The following is a 19,778-nucleotide window of genomic DNA, read 5'->3' as shown; positions in this document are numbered from 1 at the left end:
ATATATATATATATATATATATATATATATATATATATATCTATATCTATATCTATATCTATCTATCTATCTATCTATCTATATATATATATATATATATATATCTCTATATCAAACACTGAGCAACATCCCCAAACAGGTAATTTCAACTTTAAAATTGTCATTTATTTTGTACAGTCTGGACATGGCTACTAATAACAAATGCACAGACAAAATTCTTAAAGCTGTGTGTGCAAATGCTAGGAGCTTAGGAGACAAGATTCCAGAGCTAATTGCGATAATGACAAGGGATAACCTGGATTTTGTGGCAATTACAGAGTCATGGTGCAATGAAAATCATGACTGGGACATAACTATACCAGGATACAATTTATTTAGGAAGGATAGAATAGGAAGAATAGGAGGAGGGGTAGCAATGTATGTGAAAAAAAGCATAAATGCTACTTCAATACAAAATATTGAAGACAAAACTTAGGCCCTTTGGGTCACCATAGAAACCGGGGAGAAGGATGTTATTCGCATTGGGTGATCTATAGACCACCAGGCCATGGGCAGGATTTGGACAGAAACCTATTGTTGGACATCACTAAAATGGCTTTAAAGGGAGAAGTCATAATCATGGGAGACTTTAATTTACCTGATGTAAATTGGGAGGGGTCTTTTGCAAATTCAGCTACAAGTGGCAAATTTCTACATTCCTTACAGGGAGCATCTCTCAAGCAATTGGTGACGGAGCCCACTCGCAAAGATTCAATATTAGATTTAATTCTTACAAATGGTGATAGGATATGCAACATATATGAGGGTGAGCAACTGGGATCCAGTGATCATCAAGCAGTATGGTTTAGTATAAAGACAGGATCCAACTCCTGTCACACAAAAACAAAGGTGATGGATTTTAGAAATGCTGATTTTGCAAAAATGGGGAGATGTTTAAGTGATTCATTGGAGGACTGGTGGAACTTGGAAGGAGTGCAGGAGAGGTGGGAAAAACTGAAAAGTGCAATACTAAGTGCAACTGATCTTTGTATCAAAAGGGTTAGGAAAAGCACCAGGAAAAGGAAGCCAGTGTGGTTCACAAAAGAAGTGTCAATTAGTGTGAAGGCAAAAAAGATTGCTTTTAGGAAATACAAACAGACTCAAAATAATAATGACAAAGAGGTGTATCTTGACAGACGGAAGGATGCTAAGAAAGTGATCAGACGTGCAAAGGCAGAAGCTGAGGAAAAAATGGCCCAGTCAGTAGATAAAGGGGGCAAAACTTTTTTAAAGTATATAAGTGAAAGGAGAAAATCAAAAGGAGGAATAATAAGACTTAAGACAGAGAGTGAGAATTTGGTGGAGGGTGACAAGGCAATAGCAGATCACCTAAATAATTATTTTTGCTCAGTATTTACTACAGAAGAAGGGATGGGGCCACAATTAAGTTGCAAAGACATTCATAAAAATAAGGTAGATGAAAGTACATTTACAGAGGAGAAGGTCCTAACAGAACTTTCACAACTAAAAGTGGATAAATCAATGGGACCAGATGGTATACACCCAAGGATACTCAAAGCGCTAAAAGATGTGCTGGTTACACCGTTAAAGGAATTATTTAACCAGTCACTAAATACAGGTGCCATTCCAGAGGACTGGAAAAGAGCAAATGTAGTTCCACTGCACAAAAGTGGAAGCAAGGAAGAAGCAAGTAACTACAGACCAGTAAGCCTTACATCAGTAGTGGGGAAAGTAATGGAAAAACTATTAAAAGAAAGAGTTGTGGAATATCTTAAATCAAACCACTTACAGGATCCAAAACAGCATGGATTTACTGGTGGTAGATCATGCCAAACAAATCTTAATGACTTTTTTGACTATGTGACGAAAATAATAGATCAAGGGGGAGCTGTAGATGTAGCATATCTAGACTTTAGTAAGGCATTTGACACTGTCCCACATCGCAGACTGCTAAATAAACTTGTAAGTGTGGGGGTGGATTATAAAACAGTTAAATGGATAAGAACCTGGTTGCAGGATAGGAAACAGACAGTTGTGGTAAATGGAGTGCAATCTATGGAGGGAAATGTTACCAGTGGAGTACCCCAGGGATCTGTACTTGGTCCAGTTCTCTTTAATATCTTTGTTGGTGACATTGCAAATGGTATTGAAGGGAAGGTATGCCTTTTTGCAGATGATAAAAAGATATGCAACAGGGTAGACACACCGGGAGGGGTAAAACAAATGACTGATGACCTAGGTAGGCTTGAGGAATGGTCAAGAACTTGGCAACTACAGTTTATTGCTAAAAAATGCAAAATCATGCACTTGGGTCTAAAAAACCCAAAGGCTAAATATAGTATCAAGGGTACTATAATGGAAACTACTGAGGAGGAAAGGGATTTAGGAGTCACTATTTCAAGTGACTTAAAGGCAGGAAAGCAATGCAACAAAGCAATGAGAAAGGCTGGTCAGATGCTTGGTTGTATAGGGAGAGGAATCAGTAGCAGGAAAAGAGAGTAATAATGCCACTGTATAGGTCATTGGTACGGCCCCATCTGGAATACTGTGTCCAGTTCTGGAGGCCATATCTCCAGAAGGATATAAATACATTAGAGAGTGTACAAAGAAGGGCAACTAAAATGGTGCATGGCCTACATCACAAAACTTACCCAGAAAGACTAAAAGATCTTAACATGTATAGTTTGGAGTAGAGAAGGGAAAGGGGAGACATGATAGAAACTTTCAAATATACCAAAGGTTTTAACAAAGTTCAGGAGGGAAACATTCTTCAAAGGAAGAGAAGTATTAGAACTCGAGGACATACACTGAGACTGGAGGGGGGGGAGGTTCAGGGGAAATTTAAGGAAAAATTACTTCACAGAAAGGGTAGTGGATAAGTGGAATAGCCTCCCATCAGAGGTGGTAGAGGCTAAGACTGTAGGGCAATTTAAACATGCTTGGGACAGGCATATGAATATCCTTACAAAGAATTAAGGTTAAAAAAGGGTTGAGATTGCCTAAAGGATAAAATAAAAAAGGGGCAGACTAGATGGGCCAAGTGGTTCTTATCTGCCGTCAAATTCTATGTTTCTATGGGGTCGATTCTATTCGGCAACTTAAGAATAGCGCCGGGAATTAGCTCCTGACGCTATTCAATTCAGCTCCAGTTAAGTCGGCGATGTCCCGTTCTCGCCGACTTAACAGGTAGTTTTGTCGGGAGAACGGGCAATCTCCGACTTAACTACCCGCGGCGATGCTGATTCCCGACAGAATCAGCCTCGCGAGGCAGCACTTTTGTCGGGTTTCTTCTCTCTCCCCCGGGGATGAGAGAAGAATTCCCGACAATTGCGGGTCACTAGCAGCTGAATTGAATAGCGTCGGGAGCTAATTCCCGGCGCTATTCTTAAGTTGCCGAATAGAATCGACCCCTATGTTTCTATGTTTTAGTTACCTCACTCTGCAGAGTATCACTCACTTGTTACCTCACTCTGCAGAGTATCACGGACTTGTTACCTCACTCTGCAGAGTATCACTCACTTGTTACCTCACTCTGCAGAGTATCACTCACTTGTTACCTCACTCTGCAGAGTATCACTCACTTGTTACCTCACTCTGCAGAGTATCACTCACTTGTTACCTCACTCTGCAGAGTATCACTCACTTGTTACCTCACTCTGCAGAGTATCACTCACTTGTTACCTCACTCTGCAGAGTATCACTCACTTGTTACCTCACTCTGCAGAGTATCACTCACTTGTTACCTCACTCTGCAGAGTATCACTCACTTGTTACCTCACTCTGCAGAGTATCACTCACTTGTTACCTCACTCTGCAGAGTATCACTCACTTGTTACCTCACTCTGCAGAGTATCACTCACTTGTTACCTCACTCTGCAGAGTATCACGGACTTGTTACCTCACTCTGCAGAGTATCACGGACTTGTTACCTCACTCTGCAGAGTATCACGGACTTGTTACCTCACTCTGCAGAGTATCACTCACTTTATACCTCACTCTGCAGAGTATCACTCACTTGTTACCTCACTCTGCAGAGTATCACTCACTTGTTACCTCACTCTGCAGAGTATCACTCACTTTATACCTCACTCTGCAGAGTATCACTCAATGTTACCGCACTCTGCAGAGTATCACGGACTTGTTACCTCACTCTGCAGAGTATCACTCAATGTTACCTCACTCTGCAGAGTATCACTCACTTGTTTTCTCACTCTGCAGAGTATCACTCGCTTGTTTTCTCACTCTGCAGAGTATCACTCACTTGTTAACTCACTCTGCAGAGTATCACTCAATGTTACCTCAGTCTGCAGAGTATCACTCGCGTATAACGCCACTCTACACAGGGTCACTCACCTGGCTGTGTCAGCAGTGTCGGTGTCTCCGGGGCGCCGCTGTCTCGGTGTCTCCAGCGTCTCTCCCTCTCCGCCTCCTCCCCTCACATTCCAGCAGACTGGCCGCGGCAGGAGCAGGTAGGGAGCAGCAGGTAGGGCGGACGCGGGGTATGCCGGGAATGGTAGTCCGCAGCGGACACGTCATACGTCACGCCTCATAGTCCTGCGCAGTGTATGGACTACATCTCCCGGTATACCCTGCGGCTATAGAGAGACTACAACTCCCGGCATGCCCCTGGCCCAGCCTCAGGAATATTACGGACTGCGGTTCAACATGGTGACTGACTGACTTAACTACTATGCTGAGCGCTGCACACTGCCCTGTATATACCCTACTGCCCCTGTATATATACCCTGCTGCCCCTGTATATATACCCTGCTGCCCCTGTATATACCCTACTGCTGCCCCTGTATATATACCCTGCTGCCCTGTATATACCCTACTGCCCCTGTATATACCCTACTGCCCCTGTATATATACCCTGCTGCCCTGTATATACCCTGCTGCCCCTGTATATACCCTACTGCCCCTGTATATACCCTACTGCCCCTGTATATACCCTACTGCCCCTGTATATATACCCTGCTGCCCCTGTATATATACCCTGCTGCCCCTGTATATACCCTACTGCCCCTGTATATATATACCCTACTGTCCCTGTATATACCCTACTGCCCCTGTATATACCCTACTACTGCCCCTGTATATACCCTACTGCCCCTGTATATACCCTGCTGCCCCTGTATATATACCCTGCTGCCCTGTATATACCCTGCTGCCCCTGTATATACCCTACTGCCCCTGTATATACCCTACTGCCCCTGTATATACCCTGCTGCCCCTGTATATACCCTGCTGCCCTGTATATACCCTGCTGCCCCTGTATATACCCTACTGTCCCTGTATATACCCTGCTGCCCCTGTATATACCCTGCTGCCCTGTATATACCCTGTTGCCCCTGTATATACCCTACTGTCCCTGTATATACCCTACTGCCCCTGTATATACCCTACTGCCCCCTGTATATACACTGCTGCTTCTGTATATGCCCTGCTGCCCTGTATATATACCCTGCTGCCCTGTATATACACTGTTGCCCCTGTACATACACTGCTGCCCCTGTACATACACTGCTGCCCCTGTAAATGCACTGCTGTACATACACTGCTGTCCCTGTACATACACTGCTGTCCCTGTACATACACTGCTGCCCCTGTAAATACACTGCTGTCCCTGTATATACACTGCTGCCCCTATAAATACACTGCTGTCCCTGTATATACACTGCTGCCCCTGTAAATACACTGCTGCCCCTGTAAATACACTGCTGTCCCTGTATATACACTGCTGCCCCTGTAAATACACTGCTGCCCCTGTACATACACTGCTGCCCCTGTACATACACTGCTGCCCCTGTACATACACTGCTGCCCCTGTACATACACTGCTGCCCCTGTACATACACTGCTGCCCCTGTACATACACTGCTGCCCCTGTACATACACTGCTGCCCCTGTACATACACTGCTGTCCCTGTACATACACTGCTGCCCCTGTACATACACTGCTGTACCTGTACATACACTGCTGCCCCTGTACATACACTGCTGCCCCTGTACATACACTGCTGTCCCTGTAAATACACTGCTGTCCCTGTACATACACTGCTGTCCCTGTAAATACTCTGCTGCCCATGTAAATACACTGCTGTCCCTGTATATACACTGCTGTCCCTGTGTATACACTGCTGTCCCTGTACATACACTGCTGTCCCTGTACATACACTGCTGCCCCTGTACATACACTGCTGTCCCTGTATATACACTGCTGCCCCTGTACATACACTGCTGCCCCTGTACATACACTGCTGTCCCTGTAAATACACTGCTGTCCCTGTACATACACTGCTGTCCCTGTGTATACACTGCTGTCCCTGTAAATACACTGCTGTCCCTGTACATACACTGCTGTCCCTGTACATACACTGCTGTCCCTGTACATACACTGCTGTCCCTGTACATACACTGCTGTCCCTGTACATACACTGCTGCCCCTGTACATACACTGCTGTCCCTGTATATACACTGCTGCCCCTGTACATACACTGCTGCCCCTGTACATACACTGCTGTCCCTGTAAATACACTGCTGTCCCTGTACATACACTGCTGTCCCTGTGTATACACTGCTGTCCCTGTACATACACTGCTGTCCCTGTACATACACTGCTGTCCCTGTACATACACTGCTGTCCCTGTACATACACTGCTGTCCCTGTACATACACTGCTGTCCCTGTAAATACACTGCTGCCCCTGTATATACACTGCTGTCCCTGTAAATACACTGCTGCCCCTGTATATACACTGCTGTCCCTGTAAATACACTGCTGCCCCTGTATATACACTGCTGTCCCTGTATATACACTGCTGTCCCTGTACATACACTGCTGTCCCTGTACATACACTGCTGTCCCTGTACATACACTGCTGTCCCTGTACATACACTGCTGTCCCTGTACATACACTGCTGTCCCTGTACATACACTGCTGTCCCTGTAAATACACTGCTGTCCCTGTATATACACTGCTGTCCCTGTATATACACTGCTGCCCCTGTATATTATTATTATTACCAGTTATTTATATAGCGCACACATATTCCGCAGCGCTTTACAGAGACTATTTGCCCATTCACATCAGTCCCTGCCCAGTGGAGCTTACACTCTATATTCCCTATCACATGTACACACGTTCATACTAGGGTTAATTTGTGTTGGGATCCAATTAACCTACCAATATATTTTTGGATTGTGGGAGGAAACCGAAGTACCCGGAGGAAACCCACGCAAGAACGGGGAGAATATACAAACTCCACACAGGTAGAGCCATGGTGGGAATCGAACCCATGACCTCAGTGCTGTGAGGCTTACACTGCTGCCCCTGTACATACACTGCTGCCCCTGTATATACACTGCTGTCCCTGTACATACACTGCTGTCCCTGTACATACACTGCTGTCCCTGTAAATACACTGCTGTCCCTGTACATACACTGCTGTCCCTGTACATACACTGCTGTCCCTGTACATACACTGCTGCCCCTGTACATACACTGCTGCCCCTGTACATACACTGCTGTCCCTGTACATACACTGCTGCCCCTGTACATACACTGCTGCCCCTGTACATACACTGCTGCCCCTGTACATACACTGCTGTCCCTGTACATACACTGCTGTCCCTGTACATACACTGCTGTCCCTGTAAATACTCTGCTGCCCATGTAAATACACTGCTGTCCCTGTGTATACACTGCTGTCCCTGTAAATGCACTGCTGCCCCTGTACATACACTGCTGCCCCTGTACATACACTGCTGTCCCTGTACATACACTGCTGCCCCTGTACATACACTGCTGTCCCTGTACATACACTGCTGCCCCTGTACATACACTGCTGTCCCTGTACATACACTGCTGTCCCTGTACATACACTGCTGTCCCTGTACATACACTGCTGCCCCTGTACATACACTGCTGCCCCTGTACATACACTGCTGTCCCTGTACATACACTGCTGCCCCTGTACATACACTGCTGTCCCTGTACATACACTGCTGCCCCTGTACATACACTGCTGCCCCTGTACATACACTGCTGCCCCTGTACATACACTGCTGCCCCTGTACATACACTGCTGTCCCTGTACATACACTGCTGCCCCTGTACATACACTGCTGCCCCTGTACATACACTGCTGCCCCTGTACATACACTGCTGCCCCTGTACATACACTGCTGCCCCTGTACATACACTGCTGTCCCTGTACATACACTGATGTCCCTGTATTTACACTGCTGCCCCTGTACATACACTGCTGCCCCTATACATACACTACTTTCACTGTATTTACACTGCTGCCCCTGTATATACACTGCTGTCCCTATATGTGCACTGCTGTCCCTGTACATACACTGCTGTCCCTGTACATACACTGCTGCCCCTTTATGTGCACTGCTGTCCCTGTACATACACTGCTGTCCCTGTACATACACTGCTCTCCCTGTACATACACTGCTGCCCCTGTAAATACACTGCTGCCCCTGTACATACACTGCTGTCCCTGTACATACACTGCTGCCCCTGTACATACACTGCTGTCCCTGTACATACACTGCTGTCCCTGTACATACACTGCTGCCCCTGTACATACACTGCTGTCCCTGTACATACACTGCTGTCCCTGTACATACACTGCTGCCCCTGTACATACACTGCTGTCCCTGTACTTACACTGCTGTCCCTGTACATACACTGCTGTCCCTGTACATACACTGCTGCCCCTTTATGTGCACTGCTGTCCCTGTACATACACTGCTGTCCCTGTACATACACTGCTGTCCCTGTACATACACTGCTGCCCCTGTAAATACACTGCTGTCCCTGTACATACACTGCTGTCCTGTACATACACTGCTGTCCCTGTAAATACACTGCTGTCCTGTACATACACTGCTGTTCCTGTACATACACTGCTGTCCCTGTACATACACTGCTGTCCTGTACATACACTGCTGTCCCTGTATATACACTGCTGTCCCTGTATATACACTGCTGCCCCTGTAAATGCACTGCTGTCCCTGTATATACACTGCTGTCCCTGTATATACACTGCTGTCCCTGTACATACACTGCTGTCCCTGTACATACACTGCTGTCCCTGTACATACACTGCTGTCCCTGTACATACACTGCTGTCCCTGTACATACACTGCTGTCCCTGTACATACACTGCTGTCCCTGTACATACACTGCTGCCCCTGTACATACACTGCTGCCCCTGTACATACACTGCTGTCCCTGTACATACACTGCTGTCCCTGTATATACACTGCTGTCCCTGTACATACACTGCTGTCCCTGTACATACACTGCTGCCCCTGTACATACACTGCTGTCCCTGTACATACACTGCAGCCCCTTTATGTGCACTGCTGTCCCTGTAAATACACTGCTGTCCCTGTAAATACACTGCTGTCCCTGTACATACACTGCTGTCCCTGTACATACACTGCTGTCCCTGTACATACACTGCTGTCCCTGTATATACACTGCTGTCCCTGTACATACACTGCTGCCCCTGTAAATACACTGCTGTCCCTGTAAATACACTGCTGTCCCTGTAAATACACTGCTGTCCCTGTACATACACTGCTGTCCCTGTACATACACTGCTGTCCCTGTACATACACTGCTGTCCCTGTATATACACTGCTGTCCCTGTAAATACACTGCTGCCCCTGTACATACACTGCTGCCCCTGTACATACACTGCTGTCCCTGTAAATACACTGCTGCCCCTGTACATACACTGCTGTCCCTGTACATACACTGCTCTCCCTGTACATACACTGCTGTCCCTGTACATACACTGCTGTCCCTGTAAATACACTGCTCTCCCTGTAAATACACTGCGCTCCCTGTAAATACACTGCTGCCCCTGAATATACACTGCTGCCCCTGAATATACACTGCTGCCCCTGTACATACACTGCTGTCACTGTATGTACACTGCGGCCCCTTTATGTGCACTTCTGTCACTGTATGTACACTGCTGCCCCTATATATACAATGCCACCCCTATATATACACTGCTGCTATCGCTGTATACAGCCCCTCTAGTGCTCAGACTCTATTGCGCTGCCAGGCACCGGCTACAGAGGAGGGGTCCGGACGGAGGAAGTTGCACACGGGCCTCCACCTCTGTTAACACACCCCTGCCCTAAACTCATAACTTACATAACGCACCCTTATCACACTGCACACTCCTATCACTGGCACTGCACACGCCTTTCACTCTACACATTCCTATCCCTGGCACTGCACACGCCTTTCACTCTACACATTCATATCCCTGGCACTGCACACGCCTTATCACTCTGCACACTCCTATCCCTGGCACTGCACACGCCTTTCACTCTACACATTCATATCCCTGGCACTGCACACGCCTTTCACTCTACACATTCATATCCCTGGCACTGCACACGCCTTTCACTCTGCACACTCCTATCCCTGGCACTGCACACGCCTTTCACTCTACACATTCATATCCCTGGCACTGCACACGCCTTTCACTCTACACATTCATATCCCTGGCACTGCACACGCCTTTCACTCTGCACACTCCTATCCCTGGCACTGCACACGCCTTTCACTCTACACATTCATATCCCTGGCACTGCACACGCCTTATCACTCTGCACACTCCTATCCCTGGCACTGCACACGCCTTTCACTCTACACATTCATATCCCTGGCACTGCACACGCCTTTCACTCTACACATTCATATCCCTGGCACTGCACACGCCTTTCACTCTGCACATTCATATCCCTGGCACTGCACACGCCTTTCACTCTACACATTCCTATCCCTGGCACTGCACACGCCTTTCACTCTACACATTCATATCCATGGCACTGCACACGCCTTTCACTCTACACATTCATATCCCTGGCACTGCACACGCCTTTCACTCTACACATTCATATCCCTGGCACTGCACACGCCTTTCACTCTGCACACTCCTATCCCTGGCACTGCACACGCCTTTCACTCTACACATTCATATCCCTGGCACTGCACACGCCTTATCACTCTGCACACTCCTATCCCTGGCACTGCACACGCCTTTCACTCTACACATTCATATCCCTGGCACTGCACACGCCTTTCACTCTACACATTCATATCCCTGGCACTGCACACGCCTTTCACTCTACACATTCATATCCCTAGCACTGCACACGCCTTTCACTCTGCACACTCCTATCCCTGGCACTGCACACGCCTTTCACTCTACACATTCATATCCCTGGCACTGCACACGCCTTATCACTCTGCACACTCCTATCCCTGGCACTGCACACGCCTTTCACTCTACACATTCATATCCCTGGCACTGCACACGCCTTTCACTCTACACATTCCTATCCCTGGCACTGCACACGCCTTTCACTCTGCACATTCATATCCCTGGCACTGCACACGCCTTTCACTCTGCACATTCATATCCCTGGCACTGCACACGCCTTTCACTCTACACATTCCTATCCCTGGCACTGCACACGCATTTCACTCTGCACACTCCTATCCCTGGCACTGCACACGCCATTCACTCTACACATTCATATCCCTGGCACTGCACACGCCTTTCACTCTGCACATTCATATCCCTGGCACTGCACACACCTTTCACTCTGCACATTCATACCCCTGGCACTGCACACGCCTTTCACTCTACACATTCCTATCCCTGGCACTGCACACGCATTTCACTCTGCACATTCCTATCCCTGGCACTGCACACGCCTTTCACTCTACACATTCATATCCCTGGCACTGCACACGCCTTTCACTCTGCACACTCCTATGCCTGGCACTGCACACGCATTTCACTCTACACATTCATATCCCTGGCACTGCACACGCCTTTCACTCTGCACATTCATATCCCTGGCACTGCACACGCCTTTCACTCTACACATTCATATCCCTGGCACTGCACACGCCTTTCACTCTGCACATTCATATCCCTGGCACTGCACACGCCTTTCACTCTACACATTCATATCCCTGGCACTGCACACGCCTTTCACTCTGCACATTCATATCCCTGGCACTGCACACGCCTTTCACTCTACACATTCCTATCCCTGGCACTGCACACGCATTTCACTCTGCACACTCCTATGCCTGGCACGGCATATGCATTTTACTCTGCACACTCCTATCCCTGGCACTGCACACGCATTTCACTCTGCACACTACTATCCCTGGCACTGCACACGCCTTTCACTCTGCACATTCCTATCCCTGGCACTGCACACGCCTTTCACTCTGCACACTCCTATCCCTGGCACTGCACACGCCTTTCACTCTGCACACTCCTATCCCTGGCACTGCACACGCCTTTCACACTGCACACTCCTATCCCTGGCACTGCACATGCCTTTTACACTGCACACTCCTATCCCTGGCACTGCACACGCCTTTCACACTGCACACTCCTATCCCTGGCACTGCACACGCCTTTCACTCTGCACACTCCTATCCCAGGCACTGCACACACCTTTCACTCTGCACACTCCTATCCATGGCACTGCACACGAATTTCACTCTGCACACTCCTATCCCTGGCACTGCACATGCATTTCACTCTGCACACTCCTATCCCTGGCACTGCACATGCATTTCACTCTGCACACTCCTATGCCTGGCACGGCATATGCATTTTACTCTGCACACGTCTATCCCTGGCACTACATACGCATTTCACTGTCTGCACACGTCTATCCGTGGCACTGCATACGCATTTCACTCTGTACACTCATATTCCTGGCACTACACACACATTTTCACTCTGCACACTCATATTCCTGGCACTGCACACGCATTTCACTCTGCACACTTCTATTCCTGGCACTACATACGCATTTCACTGTCTACACATATCCTTGGCACTGCATACGCATTTCACTCTGTACACTCATATCCCTGGCACTGCACACACCTTTTCACTCTGCACACTCTTATCCCTGGCACTGCACACACATTTCACTCTGCACACTTCTACTCCTGGCACTACATACGTATTTCACTGTCTACACTCATATCCTTGGCACTGCATACGCATTTCACTCTGTACACATATCCCTGGCACTGCACACACCTTTTCACTCTGCACACTCATATCCCTGGCACTGCACACACCTTTTCACTCTGCACACGCATATCCCTGGCATTGCACACGCATTTCACTCTGCACACGCATATCCCTGGCACTGCACACGCATTTCACTCTGCACACGCATATCCCTGGCACTGCATACGCATTTCTTTTTCATCCACTAGGGGTCACTGGAGTACTCTTGGGATATGGACGGCTTCCACAGGAACAAGGCACTGAATAAATTAATTTTGGAACTACTCCTCCCCTCCATATCCCAGAGTACCTTAGTGTTTTTTCTGTGCTCGACACAGCAAGAAGGCTTGTGGAGTTTATCCACATTCATTGGAAATTATTTTTTTTCTAATTTTTTTTCCAACAATTTCCACATCCCTTCCCCCCTTCCAATAGGCGTGGGTCCGGGATAGTGGAAGCTGCTACTAGCAGCTGTGGGTGTCGGGCCTCTCTAAAAAGAGCTCCCTCACACCACGTGCAGGACTGCCTGCAGGAAAGCTGGACGGAGCTTGAACAAGAAGCCCCGTCATAGCCCTCACTACAGGGAGTCCAGGTATGTTGGGTTGGGGCGGTCAGCTCATGCTGCCGCCCCGCTGTGTGGGCAACTGTATTGGGCAATCCTTCTAAGAGCTGGACTTAGAGGGGGTGTTAGGAGAGCCGCCCGCCGCCACTTCCAGCGCCGCCGCCGCTTACAAGTCCCTGCCGATACCGCTCCCTGAGCCGCGCGTGCATAGGCCGCTCCACGGCTCTATGCTGTGCGCTCCCAGGCTCCCGCTAGCCGCCTCCCGTCCTCTTCTCAGCCGCATGTAAGCCCGGCTCCGTGTACAGAGAGCGGTACACGGAGCACGGGGGGGGAGGCACATAGAAAGAAGGCAGTAGTGAATGCCCTTAGCAGCAGCAGCGCTGCAGGGGTTTTTTAGTAGGCTATTAAGCCTTGGCTATCAGGATATATATGCAGTTTAGTGGGGATAATCTGCATTTTGTGTTATACTGGAAACTTGGCATATTTAACCATGCTTCCTGTTTTTTTTTTTTTTTTTCCTGTCTGTTTCCAGAGTTCCTATACTACATCTCTACTTCACTAAAGGCGCAGGGGTGTTAGGGAGGAATTTGGGATCAGGTTTTTCATATTGCTGGCGTGCACTGCACTTAGCCAGATATATATATATATACAAGAACCTTAGTGCTATTTACTGAGTCGTGCAAATTGTCTGTGTTTGTAGTTTGTATTGTCTGTCTGCATAATGAGTAAGGCACCAGCAAAGACTAAAAAGCAATTTCCCTGCCATGTCTGTAAAAGTGTGTTGCCTGATGGATCTACCACATGTACAGTATGTTTTGTGAATTCAGCTACAAATACAATTTCCACTCCGGTTTTAAAGCCAGTTTCATCTCCGGACCCTCCATGGGCTATGCTTGCAAATGTCCTGGTTGGATTGCAATCAGAATTGGCCGCCACTCGTCAAGAGCGGGAAGCGGCAAGATCTGAGTCTAAGGTGAGACCGCTAGAGTTACCGGAGGGGTCTCAATCTTACCAAAAGTCCAAGTCCACCTTGGGTGGAAAGGATAAGTTTCTTTTGTCTTATGATTTGCCAGTTTCTGCTATGCTAGACCTCACTGCGGATGAGGGTGAGGAGGGCGAAGTAGACCAGCAGTCAGATAGTGACGATTTTGACAGCCCGGGCATTGATAATCTCATCAGAGCGGTGCGTCAGTCTCTGAAGTTTACAAAAACTGAGGAGCCTCTGACAAATGATGAAGTAGTCTTTACTAAATGACAGAGATCTCCGATGTGTTTTCCTGTTTCGGAATCTCTTAATAAAATGTTACTAGAAACACGAAAGAATCCGGATAAACGGTTTTCTATACCTCGCAGATTTAAGTCAAGTTACCCGTTTCCAGAGTCCATGACAGCTACATTGGAGAATCCGCCATTGGTGGATTCGTCCGTATCTAAACTTACAAAGAAATTAACCATACCAGTACCAACTGCTACTACGCTTAAAGACCCTTCAGACCGTAAAATAGAAGCTATGCTAAAGTCCATGTATATAGCAGCAGGAGTGCTGCTTAGACCTGGGTTGGTTGGCATTTGGGTAACTAAGGCGCTAATGGTATGGATAAAAGAGCTCAAGTCTGCCCTACATGACGATCACCTTATACTTCTCGCTGATCAAATCTGGGAAGCTGCTGACTATCTATGTACAGCTTCTACTGATGTCTGTCAGCTCACTTCTCGCCTTTCATCATCGCTAGTTACAGCACGACGAGCACTCTGGCTACGTTCTTGGCAAGCGGAGGCGGAGGTCAAAAAAGGTATAGAGGCGTTACCTTACGGTGGCGAGAAGCTGTTCGGTCCTGAATTGGACAAATGGATTTCTGAGGCCACGGGAGGAAAGTCTGTTTTCTTACCATTGCCTCCAATGGTACCTAGACGCAAATACTCTGGTCCGGCGTTCAAATCCTTTAGACCTCAGTCCTTTCGTGGGTGCGGCAGAGGAGCGGCCACACCTGGTAGAAGAGGTCGGGGACGTGGTTTCCAACAAACCAACACAAGTCGTCAGGACGCTAAGGTCGCCAACAAGCCAGTGGCATGACGGGCTCCCAGCCCATCTCGGATCTCCAATTGTGGGAGCATGCCTTCAGACGTTCCAGGGGGCGTGGCTTCAGACGTCCACAGATGGGTGGATCCGCAATTTAGTGTTAAAAGGTTACAAAATAGAGTTCGATTGTCTTCCGCCAATGCGGTTTTTCAAGACAGGTCTGCCTGTGCCGGACGACAAGAAGGTGGTTCTGCAGATTGCCATTCAGTCTCTGCTGAATGCAGCAGTTTTGATTCCGGTCCCTGTACAACAACAGGGTCAGGGTTATTATTCCAGTCTGTTTGTGGTACCAAAGCCGGATGGCTCGGTCAGGCCAATATTGAACTTAAAAGGTCTCAATCAGTACGTCACTTACTACAGATTCAAGATGGAATCTCTGCGGTCAGTAATTGCAGATTTAGAGCCACAGGAATTCATGATTGCACTGGATCTCAAAGATGCGTACTTACACATTCCGATTTGGCCACCTCATCAGAGGTTCTTGCGGTTTGCAATATGGCAGGACCATTACCAGTTTCAGGCTCTACCGTTTGGCCTTTCGTCAGCGCCTCGGGTATTCACCAAGGTGATGTCGGTGATGATAGCTCATCTCAGATCCCTGGGAGTAATAATTGTTCCGTATTTAGACGATCTGCTCATCAAGGCTCCGTCTCAACAGATGCTCCTCCAACAGGCGTTGCTAACGTACAATGTACTAGTTCAGCACGGTTGGATAGTCAATTTCAAGAAATCACATCTGATTCCGTCTCAACGACTTCAATTCCTAGGTATGATTCTCGATACGGTAAATCAAAGAATTTACCTACCAGAACAGAAAGTACAGGTCATTCGTCATCTGGTACAATTAGTGCTCAAGCCACGCACAGTCTCGGTACATTTGTGCATTCGCCTCTTAGGCACAATGGTGGCGGCTTTCGAAGCGCTTCAGTTCGGAAGATTTCACTCACGTCCTTTTCAACTAGATGTGCTCGCACAGTGGTCGGGCTCGCATCTGCAGATTCACCACAGGGTGAGGTTGTCGCCACGGGCCAGAGTGTCTCTACTCTGGTGGCTCAAAGTACACAATCTAACGCAGGGAAACGGTTCGGCGCCTGGAATTGGTTAATTCTATCGACAGACGCGAGTCTCAGAGGCTGGGAAGCTGTAGTTCAAAATTGTCAGCTCCAGGGTCTCTGGGCGGATCACGAAAGATTGCGGTCTATAAATGTCCTGTAACTCCGCGCAATTTACAATGCGCTACGACAAGCAGTGCACATGTTTCGGTTTCAGACTGTTCAGGTGCAGTCAGACAATGCGACGGCGGTCGCATACATCAACAAACAAGGAGGAACGAGAAGCCGCATGGCAATGCGGGAAGTAGCTCGGATTCTCAGGTGGGCCGAGTATCACCAAGTGATATTGTCGGCAGTGTTCATTCCGGGAGTGGACAACTGGGAGGCGGATTATCTCAGCCGTCGGGATTTTCAGAATGGGCATTAAATCCAGAAGTGTTTCACATGTTGGTCCAGAGGTGGGGTTACCCTCAGGTGGATCTGATGGCATCTCGCCACAATCACCAAATGCCCCAGTATGTGTCCAGAACGAGAGATCCAAAGGCGGTGGCGGTGGATGCTCTCACAATCGCGTGTCCGTACAGCCTCGTGTATCTGTTTCCACTGTTTCCGCTGCTCCCTCTGTTGCTAAAACGGATCAAGAGAGAGTCCGTCACAGTCATACTAGTGGCGCCTCATTGGTCTCGGAGAGCTTGGTTCTCGGATCTCAGCGGACTACTCGCAGACGATCCTTGGCCGCTCCCACTATGTCCGGACCTGTTACAACATGGTCCGTTCCTTTACCCCGATTTAGCGAGGCTGCGTTTGACGGGGTGGCTGTTGAGACCGCCCTCTTAAGAAGAGAGGGCATTCCAGAATCGGTTATACCAACCATGTTACGAGCTAGGAAGCCGGTTACGGCAGCTCATTATTACAGAATCTGGCGTGCCTATATAGGTTGGTGTGAAGCTCGAAAGTTTCTGACATCATCTTTCAAGTTATTCCGTCTTTTGTTATTTCTACAGATGGGGTCAGATGGAGGACTGCGTCTATCCACACTAAAAGTGCAGATATCTGCGTTGTCAATTTACTTTCAAAGACGATTGGCTCTTTTGCCGTCGGTACACACTTTTCTGCAGGGTGTCCTCAGAGTACTGCCTCCATTCATTCCACCTACAGCGCCATGGGACTTGAATCTGGTTTTAGATTTCTTACAGTCCTTATACTTTGAACCCTTACAACAAGTGGATATTAAATTTCTCACTTGGAAAAAATTTTTCTCTTAGCCTTAGCTTCAGCAAGGCGTGTTTCAGATTTGGGTGCCTTGTCGTGCAAGCCACCGTATTTGGGCCCTCATTCCGAGTTGATCGGTCGCAAGGCGAATTTAGCAGAGTTACACACGCTTAGTCTACGCCTACTGGGAGTGTATCTTAGCATCTTAAAAGTGCGAACGAAGTTTACGCAATATTGCGAACAAAAAAAACTTATCAGTTTTAGAGTAGCTCCAGACTTACTCTGACTGTGCGATCAGTTCAGTGCTTGTCGTTCCTGGTTTGACGTCACAAACACTCCCAGCGTTCGCCCAGACACTCCCCCGTTTCTCCGGCCACTCCTGCGTTTTTTACGGAAACGGTAGCGTTTTCAGCCACACGCCCATAAAACGCCGTGTTTCCGCCCAGTAACACCCATTTCCTGTCAATCACACTACGTTCGCCGGTGCGAACAAAAAGCCGTGAGTAAAAATCCTTTCTTCATAGCAGAATTACTTAGCGCAGTCGCAGTGCGAACATTGCGCATGCGCTCTAAGCTGATTTTCACTGCGATGCGAAAAAAAAGAACGAGCGAACGACTCGGAATGAGGGCCTTGGTGTTTCATGATGACAGAGCGGAACTTCGGATGAATCCCGCTTTCCTACCAAAGGTAGTGTCATCTTTTCACATCAATCAACCAATAGTAGTTCCTGTGTTAACAGGAGATTCTGGATCGTTGGATGTGGTACGCGCATAACGCGTTTATGTATCCCGAAAGTCGACAGTTCGTAAGATGGATACGTTGTTTGTTCTCTATGATGCTGCCAAGATGGGTTGGCCAGCTTCTAAGCAGACCTTATCAAGATGGATTAAACTGACCATACGTCAGGCTTACCTTCATGCTAGGTTACAGCCGCCTACATCAGTAACAGCTCATTCCACACGTGCTGTGGGAACGTCATGGGCAGCGAGTCGTGGAGCTTCTACGACACAGCTTTGCCGTGCGGCTACATGGTCTTCAGTGCACACGTTTGTGCGCTTTTACAAGTTTGATACGTTTGCGGCATCAGCATCTAGCTTTGGCCGCCTAGTGTTACAGGTGCCAAACAGCTCTCCCGCCCACGGGGGAAACTTTGGTACGTTCCAAGAGTACTCCAGTGACCCCTAGTGGATGAAAAAGAAAATAGGATTTTGGTACTTACCGATAAATCCTTTTCTCCTAGTCCGTAGAGGATGCTGGGGACACCAAAAGGACCATGGGGTATAGACGGGATCCGCAGGAGCTAGGGCACACTAAAAAGACTTAATCTGGGTGTGAACTGGCTCCTCCCTCTATGCCCCTCCTCCAGACCTCAGTTATAGGAACTGTGCCCAGGAGAGACGGACATTTCAAGGAAAAGATTTTTGTTTAAACTAAGGGCTACAAACCGACCAGCCCACACCACAAACATACCGTACCACCGGAGTAACTTTAAACCAGATAACAGTATGCATTAACACCAGCAACAAGCTGAAACAAAACAATACACAACCCGTGTATAAACTAATTTAACCAGCAAGAAAACACTGCAAGTAATAGTCCGCACCGGGACGGGCGCCCAGCATCCTCTACGGACTAGGAGAAAAGGATTTATCGGTAAGTACCAAAATCCTATTTTCTCTTACGTCCCAGAGGATACTGGGGACACCAAAAAGACCATGGGGATTATACCAAAGCTCCAGAACGGGCGGGAGAGTGCGGACGACTCTGCAGCACC

The 19,778-nt window shown here is 48.0% G+C and overlaps 1 protein-coding gene across 1 annotated transcript in view; it reads right to left on the bottom strand.

Annotated features, from left to right (window-relative positions):
* PPP1R13L (protein phosphatase 1 regulatory subunit 13 like) overlaps window positions 1–4,563 on the bottom strand; it is a 142,076-nt gene extending 137,513 nt beyond the window's left edge. Inside the window, exon 1 of the mRNA XM_063938449.1 lies at window positions 4,354–4,563. The gene's annotated coding sequence lies outside the window, so the exon portion shown is untranslated. The remainder of the gene's footprint in view (window positions 1–4,353) is intronic.
* Window positions 4,564–19,778: the final 15,215 nt, after the last annotated feature.

The sequence above is a fragment of the Pseudophryne corroboree genome, chromosome 8 (assembly GCF_028390025.1).
Source record: "Pseudophryne corroboree isolate aPseCor3 chromosome 8, aPseCor3.hap2, whole genome shotgun sequence".
Lineage (NCBI taxonomy): Eukaryota > Metazoa > Chordata > Amphibia > Anura > Myobatrachidae > Pseudophryne > Pseudophryne corroboree.
The sequence above is the reverse complement of the archived record's forward strand: the minus strand, read 5'-3'. Positions and strand labels throughout refer to the sequence as shown.